A 20,285-nucleotide genomic window follows, 5' to 3' on the forward strand; every position below is an offset into this window, starting at 1 on the left:
TATGGCCAGCCTAAATGCTCTGTCATACCGGTGCGATTTGGGAATTGATATCGCCTCTAATGAATGTGAATGTCAGTGTCTTAACATTTGCAATTTGCTGCAGCACGATTTCTAAAGTTGTTCTTCCACTACTTTTTCTGCAGTTTTGTTGCGATTTCACATACATAGAATATAATGGAAATCGCACTGCAAATTGCAAGAAATCGTTAAAAATCTTCACAGGTAGCAATAACACCCCGGTCACATCAATCCCGACCAGGGGCGGACTGACAACTCATGGGGCCCCCGGGCAATAGGGGATCATGGGGCCCCTGTGGTCTTGCCCAAACTCAAAAAAACCTATGAAAAAGGTACCAGGGGCATCTCATGGGGCCCCTACTGATCCCAGGCCCACGGGCAGTGCCCGAGTTTCCAAATGGTCAGTCCGCCTCTGATCCTGACTTTGATTCTACATAGCGCGCGTTTTGCGGATCGTTTTTGGGGTGTTAACTTCACATACACACCCACAGTGGTTCGCATGAACAGGGTGCAATTGTGATGTGGTGCACAATTTGCACAGAAACCGTTGCAAATTCTGTACCGCATCAGCGCGAACCTAGGCTAACAGTGGGGCTGTTTACCAAAGGCAAATAGACTGTTCATTTAGCAAGGGAAGTTGCACTCTGCAAGGGAATTTCACCCAAAGCTTAGCAAAGTGAGTTCCATCACCCAATCATGTGCAACCACAAATGCTGTTTGTTGTATTTCCTTGCTTGTGATTGGCTACTGTATGCAAAGTGCAATTTCTCCGCCATTAACCTCTTGGTGCAGGCCGAACGGAAATGTGCGGCCTCCTAGCATCTGGGCCTAGATGCCAAGTGGCCGCACATTTGCGTTCTATTAAAAAAAACCATATGTGCTGAGAGCGCGCACCCAGCACACACATTCGGTACTCACGGAAAGGTCCTGATCTCCTCTTTCGATTGGGACCTTTCGCAATCATGTGACCGCCGCAACAGCAAATCACGGTGGTCACAGGACCCTAAAAACCTGCCTCGCCTCCCGGCTTCTGGAACCCTTAAAGAGCCAGGAGGCGCAGGCGCCCAGGGGTTAAGCTCTGGGGAAAATTCCCTTGCAATGTGAACAGCCTATTTGCCTTTAGTACACCAACCCCCACATCTCATGTGCCCAGGGAACCCCCTACTCCTCCTGTGCACCTCCAGCCCCCAATATTCATTCCCTGGTAACATTATAAAGTCAAAACTCCCCCCCTAGCAGTCCCAGGTCTTGTCCCTCCTCAATGCCCCCTGTATTTCCCCCTGTGGACCCTGAATAATGAGTCTAGTTCCCTGCCCCAGTGACCGCCGTGGGGCCCCAATGAAGTCGTCCATGAGCGCCCAGACTGCGGACACACTGCAGCTGCCAGAGCACAGGAGCATCCTTTACCAGCCAGGCTTGGAATGACATCACCCTCAGCCAATCAGCGGCGGCGCTGTCAGCTGTCAGCCGTGCGCTGAGCCTCAGCAGCGCCAATCACGGCGCGGGGAGGGAGGCGAGCTGCAGAGAGGGCTGGCCGGGCTGGGACTGCAGGCAAAGCGGAGCGGATCAGGGGGAGGGGGTTCCCAGGTGTTCCGAGCTCAAGTGACAGTCCAGTGCTGCATCAGGAAGGTAGGAGATTTTTTATAATGGGAGCATCTTCCGATGTGCAAGTCATGTCACACCTATGTTGATGATGATGATGGGGATCGGGGTGGGGGGCACCCTTCCTATCTCCAAGGGCAGATCAGCAGCATTATGGCTGAGACTCTCTGTGATCGGGTGTGTGTGATGGAGCAGATGAGTGCTGGCTGTGCCCTGTGTAGAGGAGTGCAGCTCTCCGCTTCATCTGCCAGGTCTGAGCTGATGGCTGTGACCAGCATTTTAATGCGCACCTTGTGACCATGGCTCCCATGTCAGCTCTGCTCCTTCCTATGGTATAGAAAAAAAAAAGGTTTGCTTCTGGAGATCTTCTCCCTAATAATGATCATGGCATCATTTATAGGGCTGGATGATCATTTCTTAAAGCTCAGATGGCTCCAGGCATCCCTTGACAGCTGTCAGATTTGACATCAGAAATGAGGATCATAACTGAGATCTGCTTTTTTTTTTTTTTTTTTTTTACATCTATGTGAATACTGACCAATCAAATGTAACTCCTACTCCCCCCACTGCACACCTATTCAGATCAGTCCTCCATAAGACCACTTTAAATAGCAATGCTTGTAATTTATTATTACTGGGACCACCTAGTCCTCCCAGTGCAGGAGTCACCATGATTGATGTGGAACTGAATTCTGGGGATCAGTCAACACCAAACTAATCATTGCTGCCTCTCCTCTAAGAAGATTAATTCTCTGCCCAGGGGCTCATCTGACCACAGGGGTCTTAAAATCCTCCACATCATTTCCATTCTGTATTAATAACAAATAGAAATTTGGAGGAGATGTTTCTCTACCCATAATATTTGCTGGGATCAGGCTATGGATGCGCTCCAGATGTATAGATCTCCTATTGTCATCCTTTTCATGCAGATTTCACAGCCCTGTGTAATTATCAGTATACAGTATAGTCAATGGTGCAGATTGTGCTGGATATACTGGGAGCCAATATACTGATTGTGCATGTACAGGGAGCCAACACTGACACATTATGCTGTGTGAGACTTTTCTATGGGGTCTGTGTCTTCCCCTGCATCTGCTCCATTATTGGGGCCATTGAGATGATTTCTCTGCCTTCTGTATATGTAACATGATAGTAAGCAATGTATGTGGATGTCTGCGCTGTCGTGATCTGTAATTCCCAGTGGTTGCAGTAACATCTGCTGGCGAGATAAAAGATTCTACGGGGGAACAGTTGTTACTATTACCACATTAGCCCTATATTGTCAGGGGTGGTAATAGATCTATAGCACTGGTAACACCCAGAGCACTGTGCACATTTTTTTCACATTGATGTTTATTTTCACGGTACATAAAAAAAAAAATGACATTCAGGCATAAAGCCAGGTACATACATTATTTTACATAGAACTATTACAGTAAGGTATATGGTAGTAATATTTGGGTAGTGATGGTCGAACATTTGAACCTGCAGAATGTTCAACTGCAAACTTTGAACACGAACAATTTACTGAGCGGCATTTTACTGCATCTGAGTATGTGGTAAGATAGCGCTCAGTTACTAAAATACCACGAGTTATATTATTAAGTCATGCAGAATTTTAGTAGTGAAACCTTCATGCATGTTTCAGCTGTCAGCATGGAACCCCGCTGACTGCTGAATGTAAAAAGAATTGTCAGCATTGCCCAACAATTTATTTTTTTTTTTAAAAAACCGATGTGGGGTCTCCCCCCCCTCCCATCCATACCAAGCCCCTTGGGTCTGGTATGGATTTTGAGGGGAAACCCCATGCCAAAATTTAAAAAAAGAAATGGTGTGGGGGTCCCCCCCAAAATCCATATCAGACCCTTATTTGAGCATGAAGGTTAAGGAAGGGGTGGGATGAGCAAGCGCCCACAGGCGTTCCATATGTCTGTTTTTCATCTGTCCATTTACAGATGAAAAACAGACCCCCATGTATTTCCATGGACTTGCGGGTGTAAACGGATGAACATCTGATTACATCCGTTAATGTCAATATCAGTTAACATCCGTTTTTTGGAGCGGAAGAAAACCCTATTTTTCTTCCACAAAAAAATCCAGTATGGACGAAAAACAGATGTCAATGGATTGTATGCAGCCCAACAGGTCAGGAAAGGTCTGGAAAGGTTGGGGCACGGGCAAGCACCCCCCCCTCCTGAAGCATACCAGGTCACATGCCCTCAACATGGGGGGATCCTTTGGGGCATGAGGGCTCCCTCCCCCCTAAGCACCTTGTCCCCATGTTGATGGGGACAAAGGCTTCTCCCCACAACCCTAGGCAGCAATTGTGGGGGTCTGCGGGCAGGGGGCTTATCGTAATCTGGAAGCCCCCTTTAACAAGGGGGCCCCCAGATCCCACCCCCCATGTGAATGAAAGACAGGAGACAGTCTTTTACAAGTCCTTTATTAAAAATAAAAATAAAAAAAATATCCTGTGAAGTAGATCCAATGTCAATCACGATGTCTGCCTCCGCCGCTACTCAAAAAAAGAAAAATAAAATTGCTCCGCTCACGATGCTGGCTCCTGCCATCTGACAGCTGTGCCACGATGACAGATCTTAAATACTGTCATGATGTCACAAGGGGACAGGGTGAACCCCACCCCCTTTGTGACATCATCCTGTGCTGTGATTGGCCAAAGCATTGCACCTGACCTGTGGTCAGGTGTATTGCTTTGACTAATCACAATGCACTGTCAGGGCGCAGTGCATTGTGGGGCGTGGTGGGCAAATAGCCTGCCGAATGCCCTTTTCATTTGTGTGTTCAGAGAACACACAAACGGTCAATGTTTGAGTTGAACTTAGGTTCATTCAGCTCAACACTATACTTGGGATCCATTCAGGGGCGGACTGACCATTTGGGAACTCGGGCACTGCCCGAGGGCCCTAGGTCAGTAGGGGGCCCCATGAGATGCCCCTGGTACCTTTTCATAGGATTTTTTGGGTGTGGTTTAATTGTGGGCGAGGACACAGGGGCCCTATGATCCCCTATTGCCCAGGGGCCCCATGAGTTGTCAGCCCGCCCCTGGATCCATTGACACTATAAATGTTACAATATACAGTATTGTAAATGAAAGTAATACCTTTTTTTTTAAACTTAACACAACAAAAAATAAACATTTCAATACAAACAGTAAACTATTTATTATAATTTTTACCCCAGCACTTGCAGTTTATGTCTTCCAGAGCTGCTGGTTTCTGCCCTCTCAGTGAACTCCTAGTTTCACAGGAAAGATTTATCTGTGGACAGTGCAGTCTGGCACCAGGTTAGCATAGACTGTGGGGCTGTGTTTTTCTATTGATGCACACAGTTTAGGGAGACACGATTTTAGTCCCTGCATACAAGGGTGGCTCCATAGGGTACTGTAAAAGAAGGGAGCCACCCTGAAAAAGGAAACCTAGAGTAGAAGTCATGGCAGCAGTTTAAAGCCTATGTCCATGTTTTCTTTCACTTTAAGTAGTTCACTTGAGCCAAGGTGGCCTAAACAAACCATTTGCATAACTAAGTTATTCTGCCTCTGTCAGTGGTGTATCATACAGTAGTAGCATCAGCTACATACATTTTGCAGTACTTTGCTTCAGCAGCATTATGGGCCATATCCTGTCTGCTGCCAGAACAAAAATTGAGTTGGGCTGTTTGATTCCCAGCTATTCAGAAGAAGCCTTGTATTTTTATCAAAGAATACAAAGCTTCCTTTGATTGGCTGAGATGAAGATGTGGGTTGATGACATCACAAAACTATGTAAAGTGAAAGGAATCACAGACTTAAAGTGGTTGTAAAGGCTCCAAGTTTTTTACCTTCATACATTATATGCATGAAGGTGAAAAACTTTCTGAGTGCAGCAGTGCCCCCCTAATACTTACCTGAGTCCCATCACAATCCAGCGATGTGCACGAGAACCTTGGCTCTCCAGGGACTCTCCTGCCTCATAAGCTGCCAGTGAGGAGAGAGGAGGGGCAGGGCCAAGCGGTGACTCTGTGTGTGAATAGACACAGACTGCAGCTCTGGAACTAGCCTGCTCGGGTGCCCCCATAGCAAGCTGCTTGCTTTGGGGGCACTTGGCAGGAGCGAGAGGCCAGGAGCGCCAGCAGGGGACCCAAGAAGAGGAGGATCTGGGCTGCTGTGTGCAAAACCACTACACAGAGCAGGTAAGTATAACATGTTTGTTATTTAAAAAAAAAACATTGCCTTTAATATCAATTTAAGCTGTCCATCGTTGGATCAAAATTTGGCCAGTTCAGCAGCAAATGGCTGAATTTTGATCTATGTGTGTCTGTTTCCATTCAACAAAAGTCGTTCTAACGATCAACATCTTTCGGATGGGCTTCTTGGAAATTTTTTCACAATCCGTGCCCGTAACTAAGCCTAGGTGCAGGTCTGTGTGTTCTGAAAGCGGAGAGTCCCTGCTGTCAGAATACAATGTCTTAGTGGGGAAGACTCCTAAATCTACCTCTCCTGTGTGGATGGAGGAATCTGTTCACCTTTTTTTTTTTGTTCAGTCTGCTGGTTGAACAGAAAAAAAAAAGTATCCATCTTTGGCCAGCCTTAGGCTCTAAACTAAAACATAGGAAAGGATTAAAGATAAAGAAGCTGCATACTGAATAAATGAATAAATCAGCTTCTGAAATTGCTTTAAAACTAAGGGTTGAATATCACTTTAAGGATATTGGCACCATTAAAAAGAAATATATTGCACTCTTTTCCTGGATTTGTTTTTCTAGTACTGTCTAATGTCATTATCAATAACACATGATTGCAAAATGCTCCAAAATTTCACAAACAAGTCTTACATATGCTGTTTTCCATTTCACTGATCTTGGATAGAATACAATACTTGAATTGTGTAACTTCCTGTTTTGTCCAAAAATCCTTAAAACTTAAACACTAATGTACTTGAACTGTGTAGCTTTGTGAACTATGTGGCTTTTAGTTTTGCCCAAAAGCCCTCAGAACAAAAACACTAACATACATGACCTCAGTGTCTTCTCGTTTGTCCAGAAACCCTCAAAATTCCATAAACATTAAAAATGTAAAGTGATGTTAAACCCTTTTTTGCAATTTCAGCTGCTCATGTGAACACTTACTTAGTATGCCTCTTCTTCGAACTGTGTTTTATACCCTGACTCCCCTCCAGTTTTATCTAGCCCCCTCATCTGCAGGCAGGGGGCTTATCGGAATCCAAATCCCGCCCCCCCCATGTGAATGAGTATGCGGTACATGGTACCGCTGCTAATTAAAAAAAAAAAGTGTAGTCTAAAAAAGACAGGAGACAGTCTTTGACGAGTCCTTTATTAAAAATAAGAAAAGAAAAAATGTCCCCCGACGTAGATCCAATGTCAATCATGATGCCTGCCGCTGCCGCTACCCCAAAAAAGAAAAAAAAACGCTCCGCTCACGATGCTGGCTCCCGCCATCTGACAGCTGCGCTGCGATGACAATTATAAATACTGTCATGATGTCACAAGGGGACGGGGTGAACCGCTGCACTTTGTGAATGGCCCCGTAGTCTTCTGGGACCTGTCACGTGTAACAGAAGACTACAGGGAGGGAGGGGGGGAGGACAACTTCCGCTTCCAATTGCCTAGGCTCCCCAAAGGTGCCAGTCCTTAATGGGGAGCTGGGGACAAAGGCTTAAAGCGGAGCTTCTCCTTTTTGGGCTCCGCTTTAAGGATGTGAAAGTAACATTTTGCAATATGCAAAATATACCGTATTTTTCGCTCCATAAGACGCACCTGACCATAAGACACACCTAGGTTTTAGAGGCAAAAAACAAGAAAAAAAAATATTCTGAACCAATGGACTGCAGACATTGTACTGGAAATGACCAGAGACTGCGGACACAGTACAGGAGATGACCAGAGACTGCGGACATAGTACAGGAGATGACTAGAGACTGCAGACATAGTACAGGAGATGACCAGAGACTGCGGACGTAGTACAGGAGATGACCAGAGACTGCGGACGTAGTACAGGAGATGACCAGAGACTGCGGACACAGTACAGGAGATGACCAGAGACTGCGGACACAGTACAGCAGATGACCAGAGACTGCAGACATACTACAGGGAATGACCAGAGACTGCAGACATAGTACAGGAGATGACCAGAGACTGCGGACATAGTACAGGAGATAACCAGAGACTGCGGACATAGTACAGGAGATAACCAGAGACTGCGGACATAGTACAGGAGATAACCAGAGACTGCAGACATAGTACAGGAGATGACCAGAGACTGCAGACACAGTACAGGAGATGACCAGAGACTGCGGACACAGTACAGGAGATGACCAGAGACTGTGGACATAGTACAGGGGATGAGCAGAGACTGCGGACACAGTACAGGAGATGAGCAGAGACTGCGGACACAGTACAGGAGATGAGCAGAGACTGCGGACACAGTACAGGAGATGAGCAGAGACTGCGGACACAGTACAGGAGATGAGCAGAGACTGCGGACACAGTACAGGAGATGAGCAGAGACTGCGGACACAGTACAGGAGATGACCAGAGACTGCGGACACAGTACAGGAGATAACCAGAGACTGCGGACATAGTACAGTAGATGAGCAGAGACTGCGGACATAGTACAGGAGATGACCAGAGACTGCGGACATAGTACAGGAGATAACCAGAGACTGCAGACATAGTACAGGAGATGACCAGAGACTGCGGACATAGTACAGTAGATGACCAGAGACTGCGGACACAGTACACGAGATGAGCAGAGACTGCGCACATAGTACAGGGAAAATACCAGGGACACAGTACAGATGAACAGGGACTGCAGACAGTGCAGGGGATGATCAGAGACTGCAGACAGTAAAGGAGATGACCAGAGACTGCTGACTTTTGGGGAGGGAGGGGGAGCGGGTACCTGAATTTGACAGGTACCCGCTCCCACTTTCTCTGAGTTGTCCTTCCCTCTTCTTCCCGCGCCGGCTTCTGTGACAGCCGGGTGCCTACTGCGCATGCGCGAGAAGCGCTGCACTTTGTGAATGGCCCGGCGCCTTCTGGGACCTGTCCTAGAAGACACCTGACCATTCACAAAGCGCAGCGCATGCGCAGTGGGCACCCGGCTGCCACAGAAGCCAGCGCAGGAAGACTGTACAGCGCTGGAGCGAGGAACAGGTAAGGCCCTGCAGGAGAGAACAGCTGAGCGGCCGGCCCGGTATTCTGACATGGTGGCGGCAGAAATACCGGACCAGCCGTTTTATATTCGCTCCATAAGACGCACTGACATTTCCCCCCTTTTTTTGGGGGAAAAGAGTGCGTCTTATGGAGCGAAAAATACGGTAGTTATAATGTAGCTGATTTATGAACACTGAAGATAAGGATACATGGAGATGTTTTCTGCAGTCCACTAGAACAAAGGGAACCTTTTAGAGGTGGAGATCTACCTGAATAATATGAATGAGATCAAAGATCACCGGGGTTCAACGCCATTTAAAAAAAAAAAAAGAAATTAACTAGCAAGGCCTAACTAAATAGTAAGGAAAATGTAGAACAATATAATAAAACAAATGTCAAATGTTTGTAAAAATACAAACTTAGCCTACCTTAAGAATGGACAGTGTCAGTCAGTAGGATAGTGAACAGTATTAGTAGGGCAGAGGTTTTTGTCAGACAGTAGAGCAGGGTATGGTATCAGTAGAGCAGTGGATGGTATCAGTAGAGCAGTGGACAGTGTTAGTCAGTAGAGTAGTGCAAAGTGTCAGTAGGGCGGAGGTTGGTGTCAGTAGGGCGGAGGCTGGTGTTAGTAGGGCAGAGGTTGGTGTCAGTAGGGCGGAGGTTTGTGTCAATAGGGCAGAGGATGGTGTCAGTAGAGCAGAGATTGGTGTCAGTAGGGCAGAGGATGGTGTTAGCAGTTTTTATTTTTTACAATTTTATTTTTCATTATTTTTCACAATTTTTTTAGGATCCCTGTTGAAAGGGGACCACTTGGGGAGGGGGCAGGCAGCAGAAAAAAGGAGGAACAAGGATGGGAGGGGCAGCAAGGGAGGCATTTACTAGATCCGATCCCCTGGACTTTCCTCCTGCAGCAGCTGTATGCTGGTGGGAGGGCGAGGAGGAGACGCTAGCTTTCAGCTGCTCCAGGAGGATAATAAAGGGGATCGTCATAAGGCAGGTATTTTAAAAATCTGAACTCCCAGCAAGTGGCTGGGGATTGGGATTTTGGGACCTAGCAACCAATCACCTGCGGGTTAATATGAAAAGTTCATTTGGATAGCTCCTCCTCCCGCCCTCCGCCCTGAGCTGCACCCCGCTGTGCACTGAGGATGACAGCAGCAGCGGGGGAGGCTGGGGAAAGTGGGAAGAGGGACCAGCAACTAAAAGGCGGGGGCTGGCAGCGCAGGTACCTGTTCGCTGTCTACCTGTCACCTGCCCGTGGTTGAGAGGTAGACTGCGATCGACTGGGGTTGCTGACCCCTGCACTAGAAAATAATAGCTGATGTATGGTTGATAAAAACCTGATTAGTTGCCATGGGAAGCCCAACTGATCTAACTACATTCCAGGTACATCAAAACAAAATGGGGTTGATTTACTAAAATCTGGTGCTGCTGTGCATGGTAGCCAATCATCTTCTAACTTCAGCTTGTTCAATTAACTGTTGGAAAAAAAAACCTGGAAGCTGATTGGTTTCTCTGCAGAGCTGCACCAGATTTTGCACTCTCCTGTTTTAGTAAATCAACCCCAGTGTGTTTAAGTCTTACAAAGTGATTTCTTTAGAAAGCACCCGCAGCCTGAGTACAAAAGCCTATTTCCTGACAGCATGCTTTAAAAAAGGGCTGTAGCTCTCTAAGCAGAAACAGTAGCCAGATCTATAGATCCGTAATCAGCAAAGCTCATCCTCCCTCACTTGGACTTAGCAGAGGACATGTTATACCTCTGCAGAGAAACCACTGCTACCATACACAGTGTAGAAACAACACAAATCTACTTCACATCAGCATGCACACTGCGTTAGCTGTGTAAAGTCATGTTAAAAATGCAAGTTTTTTAGCGTTTTTGCATTAGTGGTTTCCTGCATTTTTTTTGTTTTTTTTTATACATACAAAAAAATGTATTTTGCTCAAAAAGTCTAAAAACACTGGTTTGCCACGTTTTACTGCGTTTTTCAGCGTTAGAGCGTTTTTACAGCTAAAAAAAACTCCTCTCAAAACCCACTAGTTCTGGGGTTTTTTTTCCAGCCAAAAAAGGCCCTTGCCAAAAGGCACTGATTACAGCCTATGTGTGCATGGACACATAGGATAACATGCTGGGGGGTTTACTGACTGTAGAAAAAAATGGCAAAAGCCAAAAAACGGCAGCTGGAAAAACATCCAGTGTGCATGAGGACTTGTAATGCAAAAAGTACAAGAAAAGATCATTTTAAATGCTATAGACCAGTATTTCTAGTCAGGGCACCCATGAAAGTTATTTTCAGGCTCGGGGAACTCCAGTGTAAGACTTGGTTCCCATTACAGTGTATCAGGAATACCATCACATGCAGACACGTGCTTAATAGTATGCCCTTGCATTTGCAAATGCGATTTTCAGTGTGATTTCCATGCGTCCATTCTTCTGGAATGATTGGGCAACCCTACGTGCAGTAGGCAGATGTGAACCTTGAGCTCCTTCACACATGAAATTGGAGGACGGTAAAGTCACGTGGCTGAGCCAGGTTTTACCACCCCAACTGCTCCCGCTTTAGCTGAAGAGGTTGCTGTGGCCACAACTGGAAGTATACCCCCAGGTGGATAAGGCTGTGCTGCAAACTCCCCGCTACCGCTTGCATAACATGTGGCTGCAGCAGGGAGATGCTGCATTTAGCTATGGCACCCTGGTTGAAAAAGGCTATACTATACAATGCTGCTAAATAATAGTGGGGTCTCTTTCACATGGGGGTTATGTCAGTCTGTTTTTGACCCATCATTACATGCATTAAAAATGAAATGCAATGTATCTCAATGGATAGCCAGATGTCTATATCCACCCACATCTGGGTCCGTTTAGGTTATGTCTAGGTTTGCTTCTACTGACCTGACCGGATATGGGTGAATATAGATATCACAAGATGGAAAAAAAATTGCAGTGGAGCCAAATGCTATATACTGTATGTGACATTCATTTTTGTTTAATCAAACTCAGCACGGGATCAATCTAGGATCCCCTGCTGAGATTAAAGGGAAGGGTGCCTGTGTGAAAGGACCTAAATATAGAAAAAAAAAAAAATTAGACATATAGCAAAAACACATTCATGGATATAGGAGATAAAAGCGTAAGTAAAAGACGTGAAATTTGTTTTTACCAGCGGCAGATTATGATTTACATAGGCCCAAGGCAGTACTTACACCATAAACAGCACATGTTTTTCCGAGACTTGATCACTCAGTGAAACATCACCATAACTGCCTATTCCACATTATTTCATTTACATTTTTATTGGAACACACTTCACATCTCTCAGCATACCTCCTTTAAATTCAGCAAATGTGATATTTCTTGTATTTTGAAATGAAAAAAATAATAGTTATCTTCAGAAAAAAAAAGACCAATGTTTTCAAGGCAGTCACCAAACTCTCTTGGCCATAGCAGTTACAATCTAACAGTAATAGTACTGAGAGCCCAATATCCATTAAAAATACTAACTGTTCTCACGGAGATGTCAGTTTCCAAATCTAGTAACACATTATTGCCATAAATAGTTCCCCCGAGTGCCATATCCTCCCAAGACCATTGAAATGTAGACCACAAGACGCTCATCTAAGCTCACTATATTTTGACAAGATCTGTCTTGTAGTAGTGAACTTAAACGAGGAATTCCTTTCACTCCTTTTGTCATCACAGTATGACCCATTATGTTCTACCTCTGATTGTACTAAAGGAGAACTCCTCTCAAAACATACAATTCAGTTAGAAATATGAAAAGTCAATGATTGATGGAATAAACATATGTCTTTTTGTGTTCATTGCAAAAATAGGTTTCCAGCCCACAACAAGTCCAGGCTTTTCCCCATAAACAATTATCTTGTTAACATTTTGACTAAATTCATACATTTTAATGTGTGGTTTTTTTTTTTTCAACAATCATGCATTTATATGTAATGCTGACCATATTATGTGTGACAACTAGAGATGAGCGAAGAAATGAAAAATTCGATTCGACTGATTCGGCGAATTCGTGGACAATATTCGATTCGAGTCGAATAAATTCGCTGTGAATTTAACTTAAAAAAGGGTGTTTCTAGGCTTCAGAGAGACTTAATATTAGTGCAGAACACTGTACCTTTAATTTAAATGCCCTTGGAGTCTGCTGGGGAAGAGAAATAATACTGTCAGTCAGTATGACATGCAGATGAGTGCCGTCGATCTTAGAATCACCGCACACTTCACTCATTTGGGCAGTCACGGGGCCAAAACCAGAGTGTGGAGCCACAGTGTGGCGGTGGAGGCAGCAGCAATGGGAGGCCATACAGCACCCTATGACAAAAATGGAAACCACCAGCAGTGTGAGGAGACCTGAAAGTGGCACATGGCAGAGTGTGGCGATAGAGACAGCAGCAATGGGAGGCCGTACAGGGACCCATGACACACTCTGGACCTGGCAGCAGCATGAGGAGGCGGTACAGGGGCCCATGACAGATTACGGGCCTGGCAGCAGCATGAGGAGTCGGTACAGGGGCCCATGGCAGATTACGGGCCTGGCAGCAGCAATGGGAGGCCGTACAGGGACCCATGACACACTCTGGACCTGGCAGCAGCATGGGGAGGCGGTACAGGGGCCCATGACAGATTACGGGCCTGGCAGCAGCATGAGGAGTCGGTACGGGGGCCCATGACACACTCTGGACCTGGCAGCAGCATGAGGAGGCGGTACAGGGGCGCATGACAGATTACGAGCCTGGCAGCAGCAACTTGGACAGGAGGACGTTCAGCTTCTGCACCGTCGGGTGCGTGCTCGCAAACTGTTGTCTCTTGGAAACGGATTCCAAGAAAGACTGCTGACGGAATCCGTGAAGAGGAGTAGCAGGAGAAGGAGCATCTGAACGAGCGGAATATGCCAACAAGCGACAACAGTGGCCCATGACAGATTACGGGCCTGGCAGCAGCATGAGGAGTCGGTACGGGGGCCCATGGCAGATTACGGGCCTGGCAGCAGCTATGGGAGGCCCGTAATCTGCCAGCACCCTATGACAAAAAATGGAACCCACCAGCAGTGTGAGGAGACCTGAAAGTGGCACATGGCAGAGTGTGGCGATGGAGACAGCAGCAATGGGAGGCCGTACAGGGACCCATGAGAGACTCTGGACCTGGCAGCAGCATGAGGAGGCGGTATAGGGGCCCATGGCAGATTAGGGGCCTGGCAGCAGCTATGGGAGGCCCGTAATCTGCCAGCACCCTATGACAAAAAATGGAACACACCAGCAGTGTGAGGAGACCTGAAAGTGGCACATGGCAGAGTGTGGCGATGGAGGCAGCAGCAATGGGAGGCCGTACAGGGACCCATGAGAGACTCTGGACTTGGCAGCAGCATGAGGAGGCGGTATAGGGGCCCATGGCAGATTAGGGGCCTGGCAGCAGCTATGGGAGGCCCGTAATCTGCCAGCACCCTATGACAAAAAATGGAACACACCAGCAGTGTGAGGAGACCTGAAAGTGGCACATGTTTGGGGCATGATTCATGGCGGATTTAGTCAGTTGTGTCAGGAACTGGTGGTTTGAAATCCAGACTAATCCACGCCTGATTCATTTTCACAAACGTCAGTCTCTCCACACTTTGGGTGGACAGTCGTGTCCTCCGCGGAGTTGCAATACCTCCTGCCGCACTAAACACGCGCTCCGATGCCACGCTACTGGCCGGGCATGACAGCCTTTCAAGGGCAAATTCAGCTAGTTGGGGCCAAAGGTCAAGTTTCGTTGCCCAGTAGTCAAGGGGATTGTCTACCTCGGTTGGCAGGGTGCTGTCCAAGTAGGCCTAAGCCTGTTGTTTGAGGTCCTGCTCCAGGTCCACCTGATGCTGCTGCTGCTGCTGCGGCTGGTTAGTAGTTTCCTCACTGCGCTGGTGAAGAAAGCTACTCATCATCGACTGCAGACTGAGGCAGCCGCTGCTGGTGGAGCTGCCACTGCTCCTACCACCCCACCCCTCCCCTGCTGCCATGGCAGCGGAACACGAGCGCACAGGGCCCACAGTGTCTGAGGATGGACGTTGGCGCAGACAGGCAGAGACCAGCTGACTACATAGGTGTTTTTTATAGTACGTTATTTTGGCCTCCCTCTCAGCAGGTGTGAAAAAGGCCACCATTTTTGAACGGTAGCGAGGGTCCAACAAGGTGGACAGCCAAAAGTCATCCCTCTGTCTGATGGTTATTATTCGGCTGTCGCTACGCAAGCAACCGAGCATGCTATGGGCCATTTGTGCCAAGGAATGCGAGGGACTCCCTGCCTCCATCTCCACAGCATACTGCCACGGTGCGTCTAGGTCCTCTGTCTCCTCTTCCTCCTCCTCTACCAGATGCTCCTGCTCCTCCACTCCTGTCCGCTGAGTGGAAAAACCACCCATTTCACTCAATAATTCCTGAGCACCAATGTCCTCCTCTACCTCCTCCTCTTCTTCCAGTCCTGCCCCCACAGGGGCCATGTGGCGTTGAGATCTGTGCGCCACGTCTACCGCACCCTGACCAGCCATTGTTAACAGCATTTGTTCCAGGACGTGCAACAGAGGAATGACGTCGTTCATCCCATAGTCCTGCCGACTCACGAATAGCGTGGCCTCCTCAAAGGGCCTGAGCAAGCGCAGGTGTCACGCATGAGCTGCCAATGGCTGACATCTAAGTTACACAGGGAGTACCTTTATCTGCTTTTAACATCAGGAAATCTGTGATGGCCTTTTGCTGTTCGTAAAGGCGGTCTAACATATGTAGGGTTGAATTCCACCTTGTTGCAACGTCACAGCATGAGGAGTCGGTATAGGGGCCCATGGCAGATTAGGGGCCTGGCAGCAGTTATGGGAGGCCCATAATCTGCCAGCACCCTATGACAAAAAATGGAACACACCAGCAGTGTGAGGAGACCTGAAAGTGGCACATGGCAGAGTGTGGCGATGGAGACAGCAGCAATGGGAGGCCGTACAGGGACCCATGAGAGACTCTGGACCTGGCAGCAGCATGAGGAGGCGGTATATAGGGGCCTACGGCAGATTAGGGGCCTGGCAGCAGCTATAGGAGGCCCGTAATCTGCCAGCACCCTATGTCAAAAAATTCAACACACCAGCAGTGTGTGAGGAGACCTGAAAGTGGCACATGGCAGAGTGTGGCGATGGAGACAGCAGCAATGGGAGGCCGTACAGGGACCCATGACAGACTCTGGACTTGGCAGCAGCATGAGGAGGCGGTATATAGGGGCTTATGGCAGATTAGGGGCCTGGCAGCAGCTATAGGAGGCCCGTAATCTGCCAGCACCCTATGTCAAAAAATTCAACACACCAGCAGTGTGAGGAGACCTGAAAGTGGCACATGGCAGAGTGTGGCGATGGAGACAGCAGCAATGGGAGGCCGTACAGGGACCCATGACAGACTCTGAACTTGGCAGCAGCATGAGGAGGCGTTATATAGGGGCCCATGGCAGATTAGGGGCCTGGCAGCAGCTATGTGAGGCCCGTAATCTGCCTGCACCCTATGTCAAAAAATTTAACACACCAGCAGTGTGAAGAGACCTGAAAGTGGCACATGGCAGCAGAGTGTGGCGATGGAGACAGCAGCAATGGGAGGCCGTACAGGGACCATGACAGACTCTGGACTTGGCAGCAGCATGAGGAGGCGGTATATAGGGGCCCATGGCAGATTAGGGGCCTGGCAGCAGCTATGTGAGGCCCGTTATCTTGCAGCACCCTATGTCAAAAAATTTAACACACCAGCAGTGTGAAGAGACCTGAAAGTGGCACATGGCAGCAGAGTGTGGCGATGGAGACAGCAGCAATGGGAGGCCGTACAGGGACCCATGAGAGACTCTGGACCTGGCAGCAGCAGGAGGAGGCGGTATATAGGGGCCCATGGCAGATTAGGGGCCTGGCAGCAGCTATGTGAGGCCCGTAATCTGCCTGCACCCTATGTCAAAAAATTTAACACACCAGCAGTGTGAAGAGACCTGAAAGTGGCACATGGCAGCAGAGTGTGGCGATGGAGACAGCAGCAATGGGAGGCCGTACAGGGACCCATGACAGACTCTGAACTTGGCAGCAGCATGAGGAGGCGGTATATAGGGGCCCATGGCAGATTAGGGGCCTGGCAGCAGCTATAGGAGGCCCGTAATCTGCCAGCACCCTATGTCAAAAAATTTAACACACCAGCAGTGTGAAGAGACCTGAAAGTGGCACATGGCAGCAGAGTGTGGCGATGGAGACAGCAGCAATGGGAGGCCGTACAGGGACCCATGAGAGACTCTAGACTTGGCAGCAGCATGAGGAGGCGGTATATAGGGGCCCATGGCAGATTAGGGGCCTGGCAGCAGCTATGTGAGGCCCGTAATCTGCCTGCACCCTATGTCAAAAAATTAAACACACCAGCAGTGTGAAGAGACCTGAAAGTGGCACATGGCATGAGAGACTCTGGACCTGGCAGCAGCAGGAGGAGGTGGTATATAGGGGCCCATGGCAGATTAGGGGCCTGGCAGCAGCTATGTGAGGCCCGTAATCTGCCTGCACCCTATGTCAAAAAATTTAACACACCAGCAGTGTGAAGAGACCTGAAAGTGGCACATGGCAGCAGAGTGTGGCGATGGAGACAGCAGCAATGGGAGGCCGTACAGGGACCATGACAGACTCTGGACTTGGCAGCAGCATGAGGAGGCGGTATATAGGGGCCCATGGCAGATTAGGGGCCTGGCAGCAGCTATGTGAGGCCCGTTATCTTGCAGCACCCTATGTCAAAAAATTTAACACACCAGCAGTGTGAAGAGACCTGAAAGTGGCACATGGCAGCAGAGTGTGGCGATGGAGACAGCAGCAATGGGAGGCCGTACAGGGACCCATGAGAGACTCTGGACCTGGCAGCAGCAGGAGGAGGCGGTATATAGGGGCCCATGGCAGATTAGGGGCCTGGCAGCAGCTATGTGAGGCCCGTAATCTGCCTGCACCCTATGTCAAAAAATTTAACACACCAGCAGTGTGAAGAGACCTGAAAGTGGCACATGGCATGAGAGACTCTGGACCTGGCAGCAGCAGGAGGAGGCGGTATAGGGGCCCATGGCTGATTAGGGGCCTGGCAGCAGCTATGTGAGGCCCGTTATCTTGCAGCACCCTATGTCAAAAAATTTAACACACCAGCAGTGTGAAGAGACCTGAAAGTGGCACATGGCAGCAGAGTGTGGCGATGGAGACAGCAGCAATGGGAGGCCGTACAGGGACCATGACAGACTCTGGACTTGGCAGCAGCATGAGGAGGCGGTATATAGGGGCCCATGGCAGATTAGGGGCCTGGCAGCAGCTATGTGAGGCCCGTTATCTTGCAGCACCCTATGTCAAAAAATTTAACACACCAGCAGTGTGAAGAGACCTGAAAGTGGCACATGGCAGCAGAGTGTGGCGATGGAGACAGCAGCAATGGGAGGCCGTACAGGGACCCATGAGAGACTCTAGACTTGGCAGCAGCATGAGGAGGCGGTATATAGGGGCCCATGGCAGATTAGGGGCCTGGCAGCAGCTATGTGAGGCCCGTAATCTGCCTGCACCCTATGTCAAAAAATTAAACACACCAGCAGTGTGAAGAGACCTGAAAGTGGCACATGGCATGAGAGACTCTGGACCTGGCAGCAGCAGGAGGAGGTGGTATATAGGGGCCCATGGCAGATTAGGGGCCTGGCAGCAGCTATGTGAGGCCCGTAATCTGCCTGCACCCTATGTCAAAAAATTTAACACACCAGCAGTGTGAAGAGACCTGAAAGTGGCACATGGCAGCAGAGTGTGGCGATGGAGACAGCAGCAATGGGAGGCCGTACAGGGACCATGACAGACTCTGGACTTGGCAGCAGCATGAGGAGGCGGTATATAGGGGCCCATGGCAGATTAGGGGCCTGGCAGCAGCTATGTGAGGCCCGTTATCTTGCAGCACCCTATGTCAAAAAATTTAACACACCAGCAGTGTGAAGAGACCTGAAAGTGGCACATGGCAGCAGAGTGTGGCGATGGAGACAGCAGCAATGGGAGGCCGTACAGGGACCCATGAGAGACTCTGGACCTGGCAGCAGCAGGAGGAGGTGGTATATAGGGGCCCATGGCAGATTAGGGGCCTGGCAGCAGCTATGTGAGGCCCGTAATCTGCCTGCACCCTATGTCAAAAAATTTAACACACCAGCAGTGTGAAGAGACCTGAAAGTGGCACATGGCAGCAGAGTGTGGCGATGGAGACAGCAGCAATGGGAGGCCGTACAGGGACCATGACAGACTCTGGACTTGGCAGCAGCATGAGGAGGCGGTATATAGGGGCCCATGGCAGATTAGGGGCCTGGCAGCAGCTATGTGAGGCCCGTTATCTTGCAGCACCCTATGTCAAAAAATTTAACACACCAGCAGTGTGAAGAGACCTGAAAGTGGCACATGGCAGCAGAGTGTGGCGATGGAGACAGCAGCAATGGGAGGCCGTACAGGGACCCATGAGAGACTCTGGACCTGGCAGCAGCAGGAGGAGGCGGTATATAGGGGCCCATGGCAGATTAGGGGCCTGGCAGCAGCTATGTGAGGCCCGTAATCTGCCTGCACCCTATGTCAAAAAATTTAACACACCAGCAGTGTGAAGAGACCTGAAAGTGGCACATGGCAGCAGAGTGTGGCGATGGAGACAGCAGCAATGGGAGGCCGTACAGGGACCCATGAGAGACTCTGGACCTGGCAGCAGCAGGAGGAGGCGGTATATAGGGGCCCATGGCAGATTAGGGGCCTGGCAGCAGCTATGTGAGGCCCGTAATCTGCCTGCACCCTATGTCAAAAAATTTAACACACCAGCAGTGTGAAGAGACCTGAAAGTGGCACATGGCAGCAGAGTGTGGCGATGGAGACAGCAGCAATGGGAGGCCGTACAGGGACCATGACAGACTCTGGACTTGGCAGCAGCATGAGGAGGCGGTATATAGGGGCCCATGGCAGATTAGGGGCCTGGCAGCAGCTATGTGAGGCCCGTTATCTTGCAGCACCCTATGTCAAAAAATTTTACACACCAGCAGTGTGAAGAGACCTGAAAGTGGCACATGGCAGCAGAGTGTGGCGATGGAGACAGCAGCAATGGGAGGCCGTACAGGGACCCATGAGAGACTCTGGACCTGGCAGCAGCAGGAGGAGGTGGTATATAGGGGCCCATGGCAGATTAGGGGCCTGGCAGCAGCTATGTGAGGCCCGTAATCTGCCTGCACCCTATGTCAAAAAATTTAACACACCAGCAGTGTGAAGAGACCTGAAAGTGGCACATGGCAGCAGAGTGTGGCGATGGAGACAGCAGCAATGGGAGGCCGTACAGGGACCCATGAGAGACTCTGGACCTGGCAGCAGCAGGAGGAGGTGGTATATAGGGGCCCATGGCAGATTAGGGGCCTGGCAGCAGCTATGTGAGGCCCGTAATCTGCCTGCACCCTATGTCAAAAAATTTAACACACCAGC

The 20,285-nt window shown here is 49.0% G+C and overlaps 1 protein-coding gene across 6 annotated transcripts in view; it reads left to right on the forward strand.

The window, feature by feature from the left end:
- The first annotated feature begins 1,517 nt into the window (after positions 1 to 1,517).
- CNTN1 (contactin 1) overlaps positions 1,518 to 20,285 on the forward strand; it is a 280,313-nt gene continuing 261,545 nt past the window's right edge. For 4 of the 6 annotated variants that reach the window (XM_089673988.1, XM_089673989.1, XM_089673986.1 and 1 more), the window contains exon 1: positions 1,518 to 1,647. The gene's annotated coding sequence lies outside the window, so the exon portion shown is untranslated. The remainder of the gene's footprint in view (positions 1,648 to 20,285) is intronic. The other 2 variants (XM_089673990.1, XM_089673991.1) reach the window with 2 other exon arrangements.

The sequence above is a fragment of the Staurois parvus genome, unplaced genomic scaffold, assembly GCF_062004578.1.
Source record: "Staurois parvus isolate SC_StPar_1 unplaced genomic scaffold, SC_StPar_1.0 ptg000147l, whole genome shotgun sequence".
Classification (NCBI taxonomy): domain Eukaryota; kingdom Metazoa; phylum Chordata; class Amphibia; order Anura; family Ranidae; genus Staurois; species Staurois parvus.